This window comes from Sander vitreus, chromosome 12 (assembly GCF_031162955.1).
Source record: "Sander vitreus isolate 19-12246 chromosome 12, sanVit1, whole genome shotgun sequence".
NCBI classification, from domain to species: Eukaryota; Metazoa; Chordata; class Actinopteri; order Perciformes; family Percidae; genus Sander; species Sander vitreus.
In genome coordinates this window covers 3741422-3761841 of record NC_135866.1, presented here as the reverse complement: position 1 = coordinate 3761841, position 20420 = coordinate 3741422, and positions in this window count along the sequence as shown.

The following is a 20420-nucleotide window of genomic DNA, read 5'->3' as shown; positions in this document are numbered from 1 at the left end:
TTTAAAGGACACCATCTAGACACCGAGCATCTTCCCCCTCTTAGAGTTCAGCATGGAACTATGTTTTTTTTTTGCTCAAAAACATCTGACTTTACTTTGTGTCTCTCCATGGCAGGACCAGCCCGTCTGTGGACAGACAGTCCCTGTCCTCCCACCATCTGTCAGTCATAGCTTCACCAATCAACCAATCAGAAGAGGGCCTCGCACCTGCTCAACCCAACACAGAAGCAGCATGTAGCCAATCAGAGCAGCACGGGAGCCCGCTGTGCCTGTCATCATTTGACAGTGGTATCACCACACTGCAGAGTCTGCTCTGAACTGTGTGAACATGCTTCTGCAGAATGATTTACTTTCTCATCTGTCAACATATAGATCACAATAAATGACCAAAAACAAAACATACGTTCATGGATCAAACCCACATTTTTGTTTGACATAGTCAGCATCTACACAAATGCAGCAAGTAACTAAGAGAGGGGGCGATCTCTACCTCACCCAGTAGAGTGTGCGACCCATGTAGGCTGAGTCCTTTGCAGCAGCAAGGGTTCGAATCTGACCTGCGGCCCTTTGCTGCTTGTCATCCCCCCTCCCTTTTCCTGTCTATCCACTGTCACTATCAAATAAATGGAAAAGCCCCAAAAACAATCTTTAAGAAAAAAGTTGCTAAAAGAGAGGAGACAAACTCACAGTGGCTGAACCTTTTCTATGTTTGCCTCTTTAACATTGGTTTTGTGAATATGACATTTTGACCACAGTAGCAGTGCAAAAACAAATTTATCTTGTCTTTTTCTCTCTGGGTGACATTACTTTTCAGTGCTGGCTGCTATTTCTAAACCTTGATCAAACCATTGAGAGCAAGGCTCTGTTTTTCAGTCAGGTCCTGTTCACACGTTCACAGCTACAGGAACAGTGCAGTGCACACAGAGGCTTGGCAGGTGTGTCACAAATCTCATAGCAGGCATGTGACACATAATGAATGAAGTTAGAACAAGAGCAAAAGCTTTTTTTTACTTTTTTAGTCAGTCAATTTATTGAACATGTTGAAAAAATAAAAATACAGACAGTAAAACTTATAATTACGGCTGTCAAACGATTCATTTCTATAGTTAATCGCGATTACTCGCATGTTTAATCACATGACTAAAGTTCTATTATTTTGCATTTCAGAACTGTTTTTAAGTACATATTAACAATGGAAAGCAATTCCTACTATTGTATCTTGATTGGGAATCAAATGAATGCAAAGAAAGTGACTTTATGAACTTGACTTTAAGATTTGTATTTGTTTAGTATTTATTTACTGTAAACAAAAGAAAAATGTGTGAATCTGTCATTTTGATTAATTCAGAACATGCCAACCGTAGTACATCTTTAAGACCCGAGTCATCTACGATGCTGACAGGTCTGCAGTTAGTTGCCACTCGTTTCGCAAGAGCTGTAGTAATTTTTTGGGATTTGGTTTCATCCACAGGTCGGCAAGTAGCACTGTCCAAAATAGTGCTTTGCCTGAGCCCACTAGCATCAACCTGAGTCACGTTAACTGCACTATGCTTAGCTCGTAGGTGGTAGCTCAAGCTTGACGTGCTTCAGTGATATTTTTAATTTGGCTTTACACAATGTGCATATGGCTTTCGACTTGTCTACGAGCCATCCGAGAGTTTTGGAAAATAAAAAGCGCCATTCAGAATTGCGTTGCTGCCGTCTTTCTCCATCATGCCTGCAGCAGCAGGATGTGTTACGAGGAAGTGGCAGCTTGATGATAAGTAAAGGTGTGGCAAAAGGTCAAAATAGTAGCCTAGCTAGATTCTAGTGATTTTAGAACAGCTAAGGGGCATTGTTAGGCACGATGCGAAGCCGAGTGAAGTGTAAAATCAATTAATAAATGGCAGCATGCGATTAAAAAAATAAATAAATGAATGTGTTATGCTCGGCCCTTAATCATATCGCGATTAACGCGTTAATGCTGACAGCCCTACTTATAATCAAAACAAACATGCTCATCTGCAACATATAAGCAACAAATAAGCAACTAAAGTAATATTGTTCACGTTCAAAAGGGGTAGGAAGAAGTTGAGAACTTTTCTAGTCCTACCCCTTCTTAAGTTTCATTATTCATTCATTATTGAACAAATCAACTCTTTCAGACAGAAACAAGAACAAAATACTTTGGACAGATGTGTTTTCTCTCAGTTGAAACAGCCCCTGGATACTTCTCAGCAGTTGGTGATTATTTGCTGTGAACATAATTTGAATTGTTTTGTAGTCAATAAAATCTTGAAATGTTAGTGTTTTTAGTTGAATAAATAATGCATTTTGTTGGTTCACTGTAAGTGGCTTTATGTATAATTCCTTTAGCTCTTTTTTGGGGATAAAGATTGGTGTGTATTTGTTTTGTATGTGTTCCCCCATACCTCCACACAGTAGGTCATGTATGGGAGTATGAAGGAGCAGTACAGCCTTTTATAGGGAAGCTTGATTGATTAGGTCAGTATTGCTATTGATTTGGATATTTTGGCTCTGATATAATTTATGTGTGGTTTCCAACTTAATTTGTTGTCTGTTTTTCCTCCAAGAAATTTAATTTCATAAACTCTTTTATGCCATTTATCACGCAAATATTATACATTTTGTTTTGCTTAAATTCAATGTTAGCTTATTTTTCATCAAACAAGATCTTCTTCCTGCTCAATTCCTTTTCCATCCAACATACTGTAGTGATGGGGATACAGTGAGTAATGTTATAAGGAAACGTATTATTAATTACTTCATTTCTGTAACGGTGACAGTCTTCTGCTCCTAGTTTGTTTCATCACACAGAGTGAATAATAAACATCTGCTCAGTTAACCTACGAGGCATTTCAGCACGGAGGCTAAAAAGCAGGACAGACTGTGAAACAGTTATGTGGTTCAAGAGTATATGCATGGTGTAGAATAGTACAGTAATAGTAGTCAAGCAGTTGTTGGTCTTTGTTCTAAAAGGTACCAGATCATAGGGTGTGTTCCCATCGCCTAGTAGTTCCCTGTGAAGTGGACTGCGTAGCATATTCCGCCATGTTAAGTAAGATTCCAAACCGTAGGGAGCAAACGGGCTCCGTTCAAAGGGAACTGCGAAGTGTGTAGGGAAGAACTGAACATCGGTTCATCAGTTCGTTACATACATTTCAATATTAACAAGTTTTGTAATGGTATCAGTTTTTGTTTCAATATTTTTTAGTTTAGTAGGCTAAAATTCCCACAGTAGCAGCAACGTATCCAAGGTGTTTACGTTACGAGGGTAACGCATAGAGGAAGTGATATTGTGTTAGTGCAGGGTGTTCCGAATGGAGGAATTTGTCGAGTGAAGTTCCCTTAACTGATATTCCTTGATCAGGGAGCAGGGAGAACCGTTTATGTACACTGTGGATCGGAACGCAGCCAGAGTTTTGTTTGTATTGAAACATTTCCAAGGCATTTTATGGTGTATCTAAACGGATGAGAGTTTCTGGGAATGTCAAGGGAGTTTCAAATAAGTTGATGTACGATAGAACATACATCCATACGTTCTATTGTTTGTTTGTTATTTATACTGTCAAACTGAGCGCTACTGTAAACTGTTTCGTTATTGTGAAAGAATGACAATAAAAATCTATTCTACAGGAACATTGTCGATTTTATACTGCTTGTTTTTAACTGTCCTCACCCCTGCAAACCTTAAAAACACCAGAATTAGACATATACTGACAAGCAACAGATGCAATATATAGAAAATTCCAATATACCCTATTAAAAGTAAAGGTCTTTACACACCGGGGGTGTGACGAATGAATGACACGAAAATGCAAAATAATCGCTTGCAAATATTTTGCATCAATATAGAGCTGGCCCAGGTTTGCCTTAGACCGGCTCTTAGTTATGCTGTTATAGTTTTAGACTGCCGGGGGACACACTGAGCTCTCTCTTTCCATCTGTGTGCATTCATGCCCCAGAAATGCTTGTTACTAACCTAACTCTAGGGAGCTTATTCCCTGGAGTCCTTATGTTTTCTCGCCCCGCACTTTTCCTTGGATTACGGTGGTACCTAAATCATGGTTGCAGCTGCCACCGTGGTCCTGCTGCGCCCTGCTATGCCCTGCTGTGCCCTGCTACACCCTGCTATGCCATAAACTGCTACAACTACTATTTCTAGTCATAGTTCCATTATCTTTATTGTGACTATAATTGCCACTGCGCAGCCCTGGCAGAGGCCAACTCTCACCTGAAACGAGTCCGACTTACTGCCGAGAACCCGGACACAGCTCTCGCTTTGGTCGTACAGAGATTGGATGGCCCTGAGAAGGGACCCCCTCACCCTGTACTCCCGCAGCACCTCCCACAGTATCTCCCGGGGCACCCGGTCATACGCCTTCTCCAGATCCACAAAACACATGTAGACTGGTTGGGCATACTCCCAGGCTCCCTCCAGGATCCTTGCGAGAGTAAAGATCTGGTCCGTTGTTCCACGACCAGGACGGAATCCGCATTGTTCCTCTTCAACCTGAGATTCGACTATCGACCGAACCCTCCTTTCCAGCACCTTGGAGTAGACTTTACCGGGGAGGCTGAGAAGTGTGATACCCCTGTAATTGGCACACACCCTCTGGTCCCCCTTTTTTAAAAAGGGGAACCACCACCCCGGTCTGCCACTCCTTAGGCACCGTCCCAGACTTCACGCAATGTTGAAGAGGCGTGTCAACCAAGACAACCCCTCCACACCCAGAGCTTTAAGCATTTCTGGAAAGATCTCATCAATTCCTGGGGGCTTTGCCACTGTGGAGTTGTTTAACTACCTCAGCAACCTCCACCAGGGAAATTGATGCCAATCCCCCCTCATCCTCCAGCTCTGCCTCTACCATAGAGGGCGTATTAGTCGGATTTAGGAGTTCCTCAAAGTGCTCCTTCCACCGCCCTATTACCTCCTCAGTTGAGGTCAACAGCGTCCCATCCTTACTGTACACAGCTTGGATGGTTCACCCGCTTCCCCCTCCTGAGGTGGCGAATGGTTTTCCAGAAGTACCTTGGTGCCGACCGAAAGTCCTTCTCCATGTCTTCTCCGAACTTCTCCCACACACGCTGCTTTGCCTCTTTCACGGCAGAGGCTGCAGCCCTTCGAGCCCTTCGATACCTTGCAACTGCCTCCGGAGTCGTCTGGGATAACATATCCCGGGAAAGACTCCTTCTTCAGTCGGACGGCTTCCCTGACCACCGGTGTCCACCACGGTGTTCGTGGGTTACCGCCCCTTGAGGCACCTAAGACCCTAAGACCACAGCTCCTCACCGCAGCTTCAGCAATGGAAACTTTGAACATTGTCCACTCGGGTTCAATGCCCCCAGCCTCCACAGGGATGCCCGAAAAGCAGGATATCGAGGCGTAGTCGGGGTGGAGAGGGGTTGCAGTTCGGTGGGCTGGGGATCTCATCGCTGCTTTTTGCAGATGATGTGGTCCTGATGGCATCATCGGCCTGTGACCTTCAGCACTCACTGGATCGGTTCGCAGCCGAGTGTGAAGCGGCTGGGATGAGGATCAGCACCTCTAAATCGGAGGCCATGGTTCTCAGCAGGAAACCGATGGAGTGCCTTCTCCAGGTAGGGAATGAGTCCTTACCCCAAGTGAAGGAGTTCAAGTACCTTGGGGTCTTGTTCGCGAGTGAGGGGACAATGGAGCGGGAGATTGGTCGGAGAATCGGCACAGCAGGTGCGGTATTACATTCAATTTATCGCACCGTTGTGACGAAAAGAGAGCTGAGCCAGAAGGCAAAGCTCTCAATCTACCGGTCAGTTTTTGTTCCTACCCTCACCTATGGTCATGAAGGCTGGGTCATGACCGAAAGAACAAGATCCAGGGTACAAGCGGCCGAAATGGGTTTCCTCAGGAGGGTAGCTGGCGTCTCCCTTAGAGATAGGGTGAGAAGCTCAGTTATCCGTGAGGAGCTCGGAGTAGAGCCGCTGCTCCTTTGCGTCGAAAGGAGCCAGTTGAGGTGGTTCGGGCATCTGGTAAGGATGCCCCCTGGGCGCCTCCCTAGGGAGGTGTTCCAGGCACGTCCAGCTGGGAGGAGGCCTCGGGGGAGACCCAGGACTAGGTGGAGGGATTATATCTCTAACCTGGCCTGGGAACGCCTCGGGATCCCCCAGTCGGAGCTGGTTAATGTGGCCCGGGAAAGGGAAGTTTGGGGTCCCCTGCTGGAGCTGCTACCCCCGCGACCCGACCCTGGATAAGCGGATGAAGATGGATGGATGGATGGATGGATAATTGCCACTGTTCATCACACCCCCAACCGCCAAGAGCCTGGGTCTGTCTGTTGCTGTCTGAGGTTTCTCCCGAAAAGGAAGTTCCGCACCACTCAAGGTTTCTGGGAGTTTTTCCTCGCCACTGTCACATTAAATGCTTGCTCTTGGGGGGAATTATTGGAGCTTTGTAAATTACAGAATGTGGTCTAGACCTACTCTATCTTTAAAGTGTCTTGAGATAACTCTTGTTATGATTTGATACTATAAATAAAATTGAAGTTAAACCAATGTTCATAGAACAAAAATGTATTTCTATCTGTGATATTGGCATTATTCCATAAAATAAAAATTTGTGAGGGGAATTATTGTGCTTATAAAGAAGAGACCAACATAGAAGCGCTTGCCTATGAAAGTTTGACAGTTTTATCAGAAGTTTACCAACAGCATTAACAAAAAGTTAAGACCACCTATTTTTTGGAACAGAAAGTTAGGAATAATGTTCCACTAGCTATCTGGATTTTTTAGGAAACTTTGAACCCAATTGATTTTGATGGTATTGCTGAAAGAGGCAAAATCTAGGATATTAAGACCCCCGCTGTAAGAGGCAGAGACATGACGTCTTTTTGATTTTGTGGGGTTTATTTTTCCAGATAAAATTTAAGAGAAGCCTGTCTAATCTGATGATTTTATGTTTGGTGACCTAGAGGACCATAGAGGAGAAGACATAGGAGGCTCTGGATAGACCTTCTGCTTTGCTTAGCAGTAACTAGTGAAACAAAACTGGAGCGCAGCAGAGATTCCAGGAAACACGCTGGCCAGTCAGAGCAGACTGGGCTTTCTCGGGTGGGGGGCTTAAAGAGACAGGCGCTCCAGGAGAGCTTCTCATACAGAGGGTGAATACAGGTGCAGCAGCCATGGACAGTATGAGAAAGTGTTTTCTGAACATTAAAGCATGTAAACATGTCCTAGTACAAAACAAAATACAAGTATGAACCTGAAAATGCTATATAACAGTTCCCCTTTAAATGTTGTGTTCTAATTTTCTGCCACATTTTAATTAATGTTAATTGTGTTAATAAATGTGTCATTTATTTACCTATAACCACGAAGACAAGACAGCCACACACTGAAACAGCCATGCCAACATGACTAATGCCCTTAGCACAGACACACTGAGCCTTAATTCAGATTGGAAAACAAGAGCCTTCACTGGGTCTACATCAGTGGAGGCTGGGCTGAAGCAGGACAACAGTCTGTGTTACTCCTGGACTGCAGGGTGTCAATGTTGGACCTTAACATGTGCTCCACAAGTCCACAAGAGGGGACTGTGAGACAACGGAATGATTTTTATATATTATGAGAACTTGCTTTTAAGTCAGATGTTGAACAATGAAACAGTGACGGGATGTGAGAACTGGTGTAGTGTGATAAATCTTAGAGCTTAACAATATCAATTAAACAGAAGATACAACCAGGATATGGCTGTGTAAGCTGCAGGTAAACTAGATGCTCAAAATCTGAGTATGGCCTTTTGTTTTTAACCAAACTGTGTGTGTGTGTGTGTGTGTGTGTGTGTGTGTGTGTGTGTGTGTGTGTGTGTGTGTGTGTGTGTGTGTGTGAAACAGTTTGGCTGTTGTTTCTTTGGCCCCATTTTGACCTAGTATTAAAAGTACACTGCTGTAAGTACAGGTGAAAACTCTCTCAGGATGCATTGAGGATGCACTGAGATCGACATCCGGAGGTGGTTGGAGCCGCATGTGCCCACATTCTTATAGCGGGAATGTGTCTTGAGCCACATTACCGCTGAGTGAACCGTGTTTTGGTGTTGTTATCATACTGTCGCTAATGTGTCCCTGTGCTGCCTGCTCTTATATCCCCAGCTGTCTGGAGCTCGTCTTTCTCTCCTGCATAGGTCCTGCCGCCCGTCAGTAGACATGCTTATATCGACACAGACAGACTGTACATGTACTGCAAGTAGCAGTAGACAAAGGTCTACTGCTACTTGCTTGGCTACGGTGTCTGTAGACGCTAATGAGCTAACTGTGACAGGAGCTGCAGTCTCACAGAGAGGAGATGGTGGCCAATATGACAGCACGGATAGAAAACATGCACAAAATGACAGAAAGCATGCACAAGGAGTTAAAGGAGAATTCCGGTAATTCCAATTTCAACACATAGCTCTGTTGTTTGGAATTTTGGAGTGCTGGCAGTAGCAAAAAAACTGAAAACAATCGGTGCTGCCTACACCGTGTTATCCCCCTGCTAGCGTTAGCACCCAACAGGCTTAAACAGGGCATGTTCTAAATGTGTTTTAAGCCTCTAAACATGCTCAAAATGGCATTACAAGTGCCTACCCATGTGCAGTGATTCCTTCCGAGGGAACACAGTGATTCTGACTGCAGTAGATGTGACAGAAAGGCATAAAAAGTGTGTTAATCCATCCAGTGCACATACCTCTGTTTATTTCCTGTTTTCCGGTCAAGTCCACACTAGTCGATTGTCAAACTCATACAATCCAATATTCCAGTCAAATTTGCTGTGTTCCCTCGGAAGGAATCACTGCACATGGGTAGGCACTTGTAATGACATTTCGAGCATGTTTAGAGGCTAAAAACAAGTTTAAAACTTGCCCTGTTTAAGCCTGTTGGGTGCTAACTCTAGCAGGGGGATAACACTGTGTAGGCAGTAGAGCTGAAGATCTTTGCCTGAACCCGACGGGACCCAACAGGTGGTGCGTGTGCCCGCTCGCGGTGTGAAGCGTGTGTCCGCGCTATTCTCCGACACTCTAATCACTGCTGATAGACGGCCTTTTGTACAGTCGAGCTGTAAACGGGTTCGGGCTTTTAAAAAGCTGTCAATCAAAATGTACTTGTCGGGCTCGGGCCGAACTCTGAGGGGCTCGGGCCTTGTCGGGCCATACTTTTAAGGCCCGATTACAGCTCTAGTAGGCAGCACTGATTGTTTTAGTTTTTCTTGCTACTGACAGCACTCAATTTACAAACAACAGAGTTACGTGTTGAAATCGACCGGAATTCTCCTTTAAAGAGTGACATCGCTTCTCTTCGGGCAGAAACAGAGGCCGGCGCGCTCCGGGCCGATATTCTGCATCAAATGGAGGGTCTGCGTAACGCACAAGCACAGACAGCTAAAGAACAGAAGGAAATGGGTGGCGCACTCGATAATGTAACGGACAGGTTAGTGGCCTTGGAAAAAAGCCAAGGGTTGACGAAAGATTATAAAAAGCTGCAGGAGAAGTGCATGGATTTAGAAAACAGGAGCCGCAGACAAAACCTCCGGGTGATTGGAGTAGTAGTGGGGAGGTGGGCAACCCGAGTCGCTTTGCGGCGGAGATTTTCTCCGAAGTGCTGGGTATAGAAAACTTTAATGAACCGTTGGTGATAGATTGCGCACACAGGAGTCAGGCTCCGAAGCCACAGAATGGAGAGAGGCCACGGGCGATGATCGTGAAGCTGCATTATTACGCGGATAAGGAAAAGGTCCTGAGATTATCCCGAGAGAAGGGCCGCCTAATCTACAAAGGCTCTCCCGTGCATATATTCCCTGATATGAGCCTGGCGGTTTACAAACTACGAGCAGCGTTTAACCAGGCGAGAGCGGACCTGCGCAACGCGAAGATCACCTACAGTATGTACTATCCGGCGAGACTGGTATTCACCCTGGGCAACGCCGATCCCCGAGAGGCAGAGAAATTCATCAAGATGAACATCACACGCCCGCCTGAAGATGTCTGAAGAACATTGTTTCCCCCATATGCCTCCCTGAAGCAACCTGAGTAACTATAACTCCTTAAAAAGAGCAGTATTGAGGAGTGGTGGGCAGCTCCAAATAGCCTCACTAACTGTGGAAACACTATAAAAAGTATTTTTTATTTTTTTTTGTATTTTAATTTATTTATTTGTTTTTATATCTTTTTTATTTGTTTGACTGAAATTAAGAGCTGGGTATCCTAGTATATGGGGCGGCACCACATAGCCCTGTTAACGCTGGGCGTACTGAGGGTGGATCTTCGCTGGTTTGACGAATATCGAGTGCAGGTGGCTGTACTGCTGTACGGACAAAACAAATATTTAATCTTTATTTTATGTTTTATGTTACTTCATTATTGTATGGCTATTTGAGTGGAACCTTTTAATTTTTAATTTCTGGTTTAAAGGCAGAAGAAATCAGGGAGCTGAGGTAGGTCTTGAAAGAGTTTCCAAGAGAGTTTTTGCAATTTGTTTGCAATTACATGGAATTGTAAGGGACTAAATGGAGCTGTAAAGCGAGGCAATGTACTGGCTCACCTTGTAAAACTGAGAACAGATATTGCATTCTTATAAGAAACGAACTTGAGGAATAAAGATCACCATAGGTTACAGTGTAAATGGACAGAACAAATATTCCATTCTTCATTTAACTTTAGAAGCAGAGGCACTGCAATAACAATCAAACATTCAATACCCTTCAAAATGTCTTAAGTCATAGCTGACCCACAGGGGAGATTTGTGATTGTGACAGGAAATCTTTATGGTTACCCGATTACTCTGGCTAACATTTATGTGCCCAATGTCGACAATGAGCAATTTATATCGAAGTTTCTAGCCAAACTACCTAACATGAACTCTCACCAATTGATAATCGGCGGTGATTTCAATTTTGGTCTTAGACCCCAACCTCGATAGGTCTTCAAACAAGCCTATAGCTTTATCTAAATCTGCAAGGAGAATTCACACATTTCTCAATACATATAAATTAGCGAACCCATGGAGAACCCTGTTCCCAAAGGCAAGGCAGTATTCTTACTTTTCATCAGTCCATGACACTTATTCCAGGATATATCTATTTTTAATAGATAAGGAACTCTTGTCTCGGATGAAGAACTGTTATTACAAACCAATCCTAATATCTGATCATGGCCCATTAGCACTTCATTTAGCATTTGGATGGGAACACGCTTCAAGGATGTGGCGTTTTTATAATAGTCTATTAACAGATAAAAAAGTGATTGAGAAACTGGAAAATGACATAGATATCTACCTGTCATTTAATGATACACCAGACACCTCGAGATCTACATTATGGGAGGCATTGAAAGCTTATGTACATGGGCATATCATTTCTTATAGAAGTGCAATCGTTAAACAACGTAGAGAGAGAGAATGCAGGATAATAGATGATATTAAGGCGATAGACCAACAATATGCAATCAACCCCTCCCCTGACCTTCACAAAAGACAGCTTTCCATCTAGACTGAACTTAATCTGATCTATTCTACAGAGAGAACCAAACTCCTAACTCAAGCAAAACATAAATATTATGAACATGGGGAAAAAGCTGGTAAAATGTTGGCACGCCAAATAAAAGAACAAGCAGCATCAAGAACAATTACAGAAATAAGAACTGAGTCAGGTCAGACTACCATTGACCCGAAAGAGATAAACAACGTTTTTAAATCTTTTTACACTAAATTATATACCTCAGAATCTCTAGGAGACATGTCATTGATTGAAACTTGGTCGCTCTACGAGGCAGGGGTGCCCCTTGTCACCACTGTTATTTGCGCTTGCCATTGAACCCCTCACTATTTCGATACATACGGCGAAAGAATATGAAGGTATTAAAAGGGGAGGAACACAAGGTGGCCTTATATGCAGATGATTTACTGTTATTTATCTCTAATCCTGAAAAATCAATGCCTGACATAATGTCAATCTTAAGAAACTGCGGCATAGTATCTGGATACAAACTCAACCTCTCAAAAAGTACATTGTTTCCAATTAATCCAAAAGCCAGACAGAACAGACTCAATTTCAGCTCCCTGCCATTTACAATCTCAGACCAATTTAAATATCTGGGGATAAATATTACTGGAAACCATTCTGACTTATTCAAATACAATTTCCTGAAGCTGTACGACCAAACAATACGTAACTTTGACAAATGGGCACATCTTCCAATCTCCCTTGCAGGTCAAATTAATATTGAGAGAATTACCATTTTGCCACGATATTTATTTCTCTTTCAGTGCATCCCTATTCTCATTAACAAAGCCTTTTTTGACAAATTAGACGCAGCCATATCTCATTTTATCTGGAATAAGAAACCCCCAAGAATTAAAAAAGCGTATCTGCAGAAACCTAAAACAATTGGGGGTATGGGGTTGCCTTGCTTTCGGCTCTATTACTGGTCTTGTAACATTCGATCTATGTCTTTCTGGTTCTATGCGCAGGAGGCCGAATGGGCAAGGATGGAAACTCCAACTAACTCTACTTCCTCTTTAGGAGCAATACTTTTTTTCTTCTCTACCAACACCAAAGATTAAAATGAAAAACCCAACTGTTTCACACAGTTAAAATTTGGTCCCAATTTCAGAGGCACTTTGGCTGGCAGAGTTGTTCAGCGCTAATGCCAATAATAAATAACCACTCCGTCACTTTCCGATTTATCATTTTACAATTGGCATTGACAAGGAATTCGGACAATCAATGATCTATTTATTGACAGCGTTTTTCCCACGTTTCAGCAAATGAAAGAGAAATTCAATGTCCCCAGTACGGACCTCTTTAGGTATTTACAAATCCGTAATTTTATTAAAAAAGACATTTCCATCCTTCACACACAAACCTCCTGTTTCTCCAATAGACACACTGTTATTGCCTGAACCACAGGCTAAAAAAGCGATCTCTAAGATCCATGATAACTTGACGCTATTGGACCGCACAATAACACTGGACCACCTAAGAGAGGCCTGGATGGAGGATATGGGAGTGGAAATCATAGAACCTCAATGGGAAAAGGCACAAGAATGTGTCCACTCTTCTTTGGTGTGCACCAGACATGGACTGATACAATTTAAAATTCTACACAGATTACATTTATCAAAACTACGACTGTCCAAGATGTTCCCTACAGTCGACCCCCTATGTGACAGATGTGGACAAGCTCCGCCTCCTATAGCACATACAGTGGGGCAAAAAAGTATTTAGTCAGCCACCAATTGTGCAAGTTCTCCCAATTAAAAAGATGAGAGAGGCCTGTAATTTTCATCATAGGCACACTTCAACTATGAGAGACAAAATGAGAAAAAAAAATCCAGAAAATCACATTGTAGGATTTTAATGAATTTATTTGCAAAATAAGTATTTGGTCAATAACAAAAGTTCATCTCAATACTTTGTTATATACCCTTTGTTGGCACTGACCGAGGTCAAACGTTTTCTGTAAGTCTTCACAAGCTTTTCACACACTGTTGCTAGTATTTTGGCCCATTCCTCCATGCAGATCTCCTCTAGAGCAGTGATGTTTTGGGGCCGTCGCTGGGCAACACGGACTTTCAACTCCCTCCAAAGATTTTCTATGGGGTTGAGATCTGGAGACTGGCTAGGCCACTCCAGGACCTTGAAATGCTTCTTACGAAGCCACTCCTTCGTTGCCCAGGCGGTGTGTTTGGGATCATTGTCATGCTGAAAGACCCAGCCACGTTTCATCTTCATGCCCTTGCTGATGGAAGGAGGTTTTCACTCAAAATCTCACGATACATGGCCCCATTCATTCTTTCCTTTACACTGATCAGTCGTCCTGGTCCCTTTGCAGAAAAACAGCCCCAAAGCATGATGTTTCTACCCCCATGCTTCACAGTAGGTATGGTGTTCTTTGGATGCAACTCAGCACTCTTTCCCCTCCAAACACGACGAGTTGAGTTTTTACCAAAAAGTTCTATTTTGGTTTCATCTGACCATATGACATTCTCCCAATCCTCTTTTGGATCATCCAAATGCTCTCTAGCAAACTCCAGACGGGCCTGGACATCCAGCTCTCTGCAGGTCATTCACTAGGTCCCACCGTGTGGTTCTGGGATTTTTGCTCACCGTTCTTGAGATCATTTTGACCCCACGTGGTGAGATCTTGCGTGGAGATTATTAGTGGTCTTGTATGTCTTCCATTTTCTTATAATTTCTCCCACAGTTGATTTCTTCACACCAAGCTGCTTACCTATTGCAGATTCAGTCTTCCCAGCCTGGTGCAGGTCTACAATTTTGTTTCTGGTGTCCTTTGACAGCTCTTTGGTCTTGTTCATAGTGGAGTTTGGAGTGTGACTGTTTGAGGTTGTGGACAGGTGTCTTTTATACTGATAACAAGTTCAAACAGGTGCCATTAATACAGGTAACAAGTGGAGGACAGAGGAGCCTCTTAAAGAAGAAGTTATAGGTCTGTGAGAGCCAGAAATCTTGCTTGTTTGTAGGTGACCAAATACTTATTTTCCCAAGGAATTTGCAAATAAATTCATTAAAAATCCTACAATGTGATTTTTCTCATTTTGTCTCTCATAGTTGAAGTGTACCTATGATGAAAAGTAGAGGCCTCTCTCATCTTTTTAAGTGGGAGAACTTGCACAATTGGTGGCTGACTAAATACTTTTTTGCCCCACTGTATGTTCTGGAACTGCCCGAGACTCTAACTACTTCAAACTCTGTCTGCAGTTCTTAATATTCAACTTAAACCAGACCCAGTGTTGGCGGTATTTGGGGTTAAAGCTTCCACAACAGTTTTGTCAAAGAATCAATACAACGTGATACGTTATGTGACACTGTTGGCACGGAGGATGATTTTACTAAATTGGAAGCAGAGAAACACACCAGCCCACTCAGCATTAATGAAAAAGGTGATGAACCTGTTACAGCTGGAAAAGATTAAATTTTCACTCAGAGGGACCGCACACAAATTCCAGGCAATATGGCAACCGTTTATTAATTACTTTGAGAAGATAAAATTGTAAAAGCTTTTTCTTTTGGTTCATGTGGCATCTTATAAGTTGTTTTGTTTCTACTCTTTGTTTGTAGGGGGGATGGAGGGGGGGAAGTACTGTTTATTTTGTGAAAAATGTGATTTGATGTGATTTGATGTGATTATCCTAATTACTTCAATAATAAAAAAAAAAGAAAAAAAAGAAATGCTGCTGTCATTTCTGTAGATTTACTGGTTAGCATAACAATGTAACTAAACTAAATAAGGTGCAGTTCTACACAGACATTACAACGGATTACATTAGTTAAGGTCAGCCTACATTACTTATAAGATGTGATGTGCTTTGTCTTCAACTTCAACAATTAAAATTTGACCTGCAGCAGGCTTCAAATCACGTCAAGGACCATGACAAACATAAAATATTGAATGATAATGAACAGCAATAAAATTCCATACCACAAATGAAAACAAGGTACACCTGCCACCTGAACCAGAAGCTAAAAAACAAGCAACTAAACATAAGAAACAGCACAGTAAATACATAAATGATCAGTAGGCTTAGTGCTGGGTATCAAATTCAATCATTTTTAGGCAGCGACTGAATTGCCTCAGAGAACTGTTACTGCTTCTAGCTTTGGTCCCATGGCTCGGTAACTCAAAAACATAAGTGCCAATGTTAAAATAGGAGAAATAAATTGTGCATAGGAACACTATGATATATAGACATACATGTCACATACACTCACCTAAAGGATTATTAGGAACACCTGTTAAATTTCATGTTAATGAAATTATCTAATCAACCAATCACATGGCAGCTGCTTCAATGCATTTAGGGGTGTGGTCCAGGTCTAGACAATATCCTGAACTCCAAACTGATGATGTCAGAATGGGAAAGAAAGGTGATCTAAGCAACTTTGAGGGTGGCATGGTTGTTTGTGCCAGACAGGCTGGTCTGAGTATTTCACAGTCTGCTCAGCTACTGGGATTTTCACGCACAACCATTTCTAGCGTTTACAAAGAATGGTCTGAAAAAGGAAAAACGTCCAGTATGCGGCAGTCCTCTGGGCGAAAATGCCTTGTTGATGCTAGAGGTCAGAGGAGAATGGGCCAACTGATTCCAGCTGATAGAAGATCAACTTTGACTCAAATAACCACTTGTTATAACCGAGGTATGCAGTAAAGCATTTATGAAGCCACAACACGAACAACCTTGAGGGTACCACTCATCTCCACTAAAAATAGAAAAATGAGGCTACAATTTGCACAAGCTACCCAAAATTGGACAGTTGAAGACTGGAAACATGTTGCCTGGTCTGATGAGTCTCAATTTTTGTTGAGACATTCAGATGGTAGAGTCAGAATTTGGCGTAAACAGAATGAGAACATGGATCCGTCATGCCTTGTTACCACTGGGCAGGCTGCTGGTGGTGGTGTAATGGTGTGAGGGATGTTTTCTTGGCACACTTTAGGCCCCTTAGTACCAATTGGGCATTGTTTAAATGCCACAGCCTACCTGAGCATTGTTTCTGACCATGTCCACCATGTACCTATCCTCTGATGGCTACTTCCAGCAGGATAATGCACCATGTCACAATGCTCGAATCATTTCAAATTGGTTTCTTGAACATGACAATGAGTTCACTGTACTAAAATGGCCCCCACAATCACCAGATCTCAACCCAATAGAACATCTTTGGGATGTGGTGGAACGGGAGCTTCGTGCCCGGGATGTGCATCCCACAAATTACCATTAACTGCAAGATGCTATCCTATCAATATGGGCCAACATTTCAAAAGAATGCTTCCAGCACCTTGTTGAATCAATGCCACGAAGAATTAAGGCAGTTGTGAAGGCGAAAGGGGGTCAAACAAGGTATTAGTAAGGTGTTCCTAATAATCCTTTAGGTGAGTGTATATGTACACACAGGCACATGTATAGTACATTTACACATACTCAAATTTACAAAACAAGTATGCACTCTATCCAAAATGCAGATCTAATCTAATTCCACTTCTTAATTATAAGTAAGGCTAAATGTGTCAGTAGTCAAAATATTGCTGTGGGAGGTAACGAAGTTGGCACTGTGTCATGTATTGCCAGACCCACAGCACGGACGGTCTGGCAACAGGAGCATACACTTCTGGATAGGAGAAAAAAGCAATTGTCTTGGGTGGTGCTAAGTGACGGTGGCTATCCTAAATAGTCTTGGGGAGAAACTCGTTTAGGTGGCACATTTGCACCCAGCGAAAAAAAACCGCCACATACAATATTAAATGAAGTTAACTGTTGACACAATACAGTAACGTCAGCTATTTAAATATGCTGGATACATGGTTAAACCTCACATGGTAACCTCACTTACCAGTTCATTACCGTGTGTTCACAGCAATCCCACCAATCGGTCTTAAAACGTTCCAGTTAGAGAGGAAATGCCGTAAACATATTCTTAGTAAATCTTTACAATCATTCCCCGAAAGAACCAGGCAGACCTGCCTTGTTGCACCATCCAAATTTTCTTTGAAAACTTTGCCATTTTTAGCATGTAACATTAGATGGTAGCTCAGAGGTTCCGGTTGCTATTCCTCAATGTGACTGGACTTAAATGTAAACACAAAGAAAGCGGAAGGTGAGGGACATCTGGTGGAAATTTCGGCGGCACTGGAACAATCTGGTTAGTCGATTTAGACTACCTACTTTATAATGGACATACGTCTGTGACGTAGTTACTTTATTTTAAGGCAGGGATCATAATTCAATTAAATTTAATTTATAGTGTGAAATCACAACAGGAGTTTTCTCAGGACACTTTACAGAAGTTACAGTAGAGTAGGTCTAGATCACACTATAATTTAAAGAGACCCAACAATTTCCCCCAAGAGCATTTGGTGCAACAGTGGCGAGGAAAAAACATTTTACAGACATAAACCTCGGACAGACCCAGGCTCTTGGTGGGCGGCCATCTGCCGCTGCCTGTTGGGACACAGAGACAGTGATACAGATATACAGAAATATGATTCATAATAATTATAGCAGTTGGTATGATGTGCCGTGGCACTTATAGTAACAATAATAGAGAGATAATAGAACTATGACTACAAATAATAGTTTTAGCAGTGCAGGGCATTGAGCAGGACCACGGCAGCAGCTGCAAACATGATCCAGGTGTCACCTGAACCACCAAATCTGCAAGGCGAAAAAGCATGAGGACCCCTGGGAAGAAGCTCCCTGGAGCTAAGTTAGTAACATGCATTACTGGGACATGAATGCACACAAATGGTAAGAGAGAGAGAGAAGAGAGGAGCTCAGTGTGTCATAGGAAGTCTCCCGGCAGTCTAAACCTATAGCAGCATAACTAAGAGCTAGTCCAAGGCAAACGTGAGCCAGCCCTAACTATAAGAAAAAAAAAGAGATTTGAGCTTACTCTTAAATGTGGGGACAGTCTGCCTCCCGAACCCAGACTGGGAGCTGGTTCCACAGGGGAGGAGCCTGATAGCTGAAGGCTCTGGCTCCCATTCTACTTTTGGAGACTCTGGGAACCAAAATTAACTCTGCATTCTGGGAGAGCAGTGCTGTGGAGCAAGCTCTTTAAGATATGATGGTGCTTGACCATTAAGAGCTTTGTAGGTCAGGAGAAGGACTTTAAATTCAATCCTGGATTTTACAGGAAGCTAACGCAAAGAAGCTAATACAGGAGAAATATCTCTTTACCATAACCCTTCCTAACCATAAAGATTTTGTGTTACCTAAACATGTGCCATGTGTTTAAAACGGTCACTGTGCAGCCATTTCAGAAAATTATGTAGAAACGTCTTATATGTTGTTTTTGGGATGGTAATTGCCCTATTCTGTTTGGTTTTTAGGTATGAGGGCGTATTGCCCTCAGAGAGTCTGTGCACAACCGTCAGCAGCCTCTGCAGTCGGCTGTCAGGACTGAACACTGATTGGTTGGTCTGCTGTCCTGACTGGATCACACACTTCTCTTCCATTCTGTGTTTATGTGCTGATGGGTGTTTAACTCATGCTGAGTCATAGTTGCCATGGTGAATTTCTGACCGATCAAAGCTTTGTCTGCAGTGTGTGTGTGCAAACATAAATCTACTATATAGACATGCACGGCATAAACACACATACATTGCATTTCTACTCAGTTATGTGTAATAAAGCACATCTCTGTCTCTACCACCCACCCCAGTATGTTTGGGCTATAGGCTCCCCTTCATGTCATTGCCATGGAAACTCAACAGCGATTGCAGATTTGCACAGCAATGAGGGGAACAGGGTTGACGGTGAATGAGCGAGGCAGAGACAGAGGAGGTGAATTTGGGTAAAACGAGATTGTAAGATTATTATAAGGGGAATGTAATATCTTTAATTTGTGCATGTTTAAGTCATTATTCCCCATGTTGTCTCCACTACAGTGTAGTGACTGCAGCCATCCAACTAGTTAAAATGATGGGTTGAGTCATAGTATAGCTTATCATGCTGTTTACTGTGGCTCTTTTACATCATCTCAAAGACAGAGACAACTGTAGCAAAAGACAAGATACAAAATGGTTTAATCCTATCTATGTAAATACAATGTTTTAATTACAACCAGATTATATGCTTTTTAACGTAAATATGCATCTTATTTAAATTATAATAAAAAATATAGTGGCAAGTGGCGAATTGTGGGTTCAAACCTTTTTACAGTAACTGGTTCAAACCCTGAGTTCTGGACCCAAAATGCACAACACACAAATTGCAGATGCAGGTGAACAATTTATTAAAGCAGACAAAAATCCAGGCTTACATGAGTCCTCAAATCCTGGAATCCAAAACAAGGAGAAACGTCAAAATAACAACTAAACTCAAAAAGGCAATACTTTACAAGGGGTAGGTAAACCGGAACAAGCAGGTACACCCAACAATGACGAGGACATAAAGACTAAACGGAACAGAGGCCTGTACTACGAATCAAGATCAACACGCCTTGGACTTCCGGTGGAGCGATGAGAGGAATGGCGCCGTAGTTTGTAGCTCCTACCAGTCGAAGACAAATAACCCCCCCAATTAACGATAAACCCGAATTCAAATAGATATTACAAGGGATGAGTGGGGGAACCCGTCAGAAAAGCCGAAAAAATCCGAAAACACAGGAAAAGAAGCAGAGTTTCATGATGGAGGCAAGCGGTGAAGCAGGGGGGAATGGCAGCGGAGCATTAGCCAAAGACGATACGCCAGCACTGTACAAATATTTGACGGACATAACTAAAGAAATCCGTGAATTCAAAGAAGAAATGAAAAATGACATAACGGCCCTCGACACAAGCTTTAAACAGGAGTTTGCCAATAAAGGAGACATCAACAACAAACTTAAGGCAAACAGTGACGAACTACAGGACCATAAGAAAAGTCTCAATGAGGCACAAACACGCATCGAGGAAC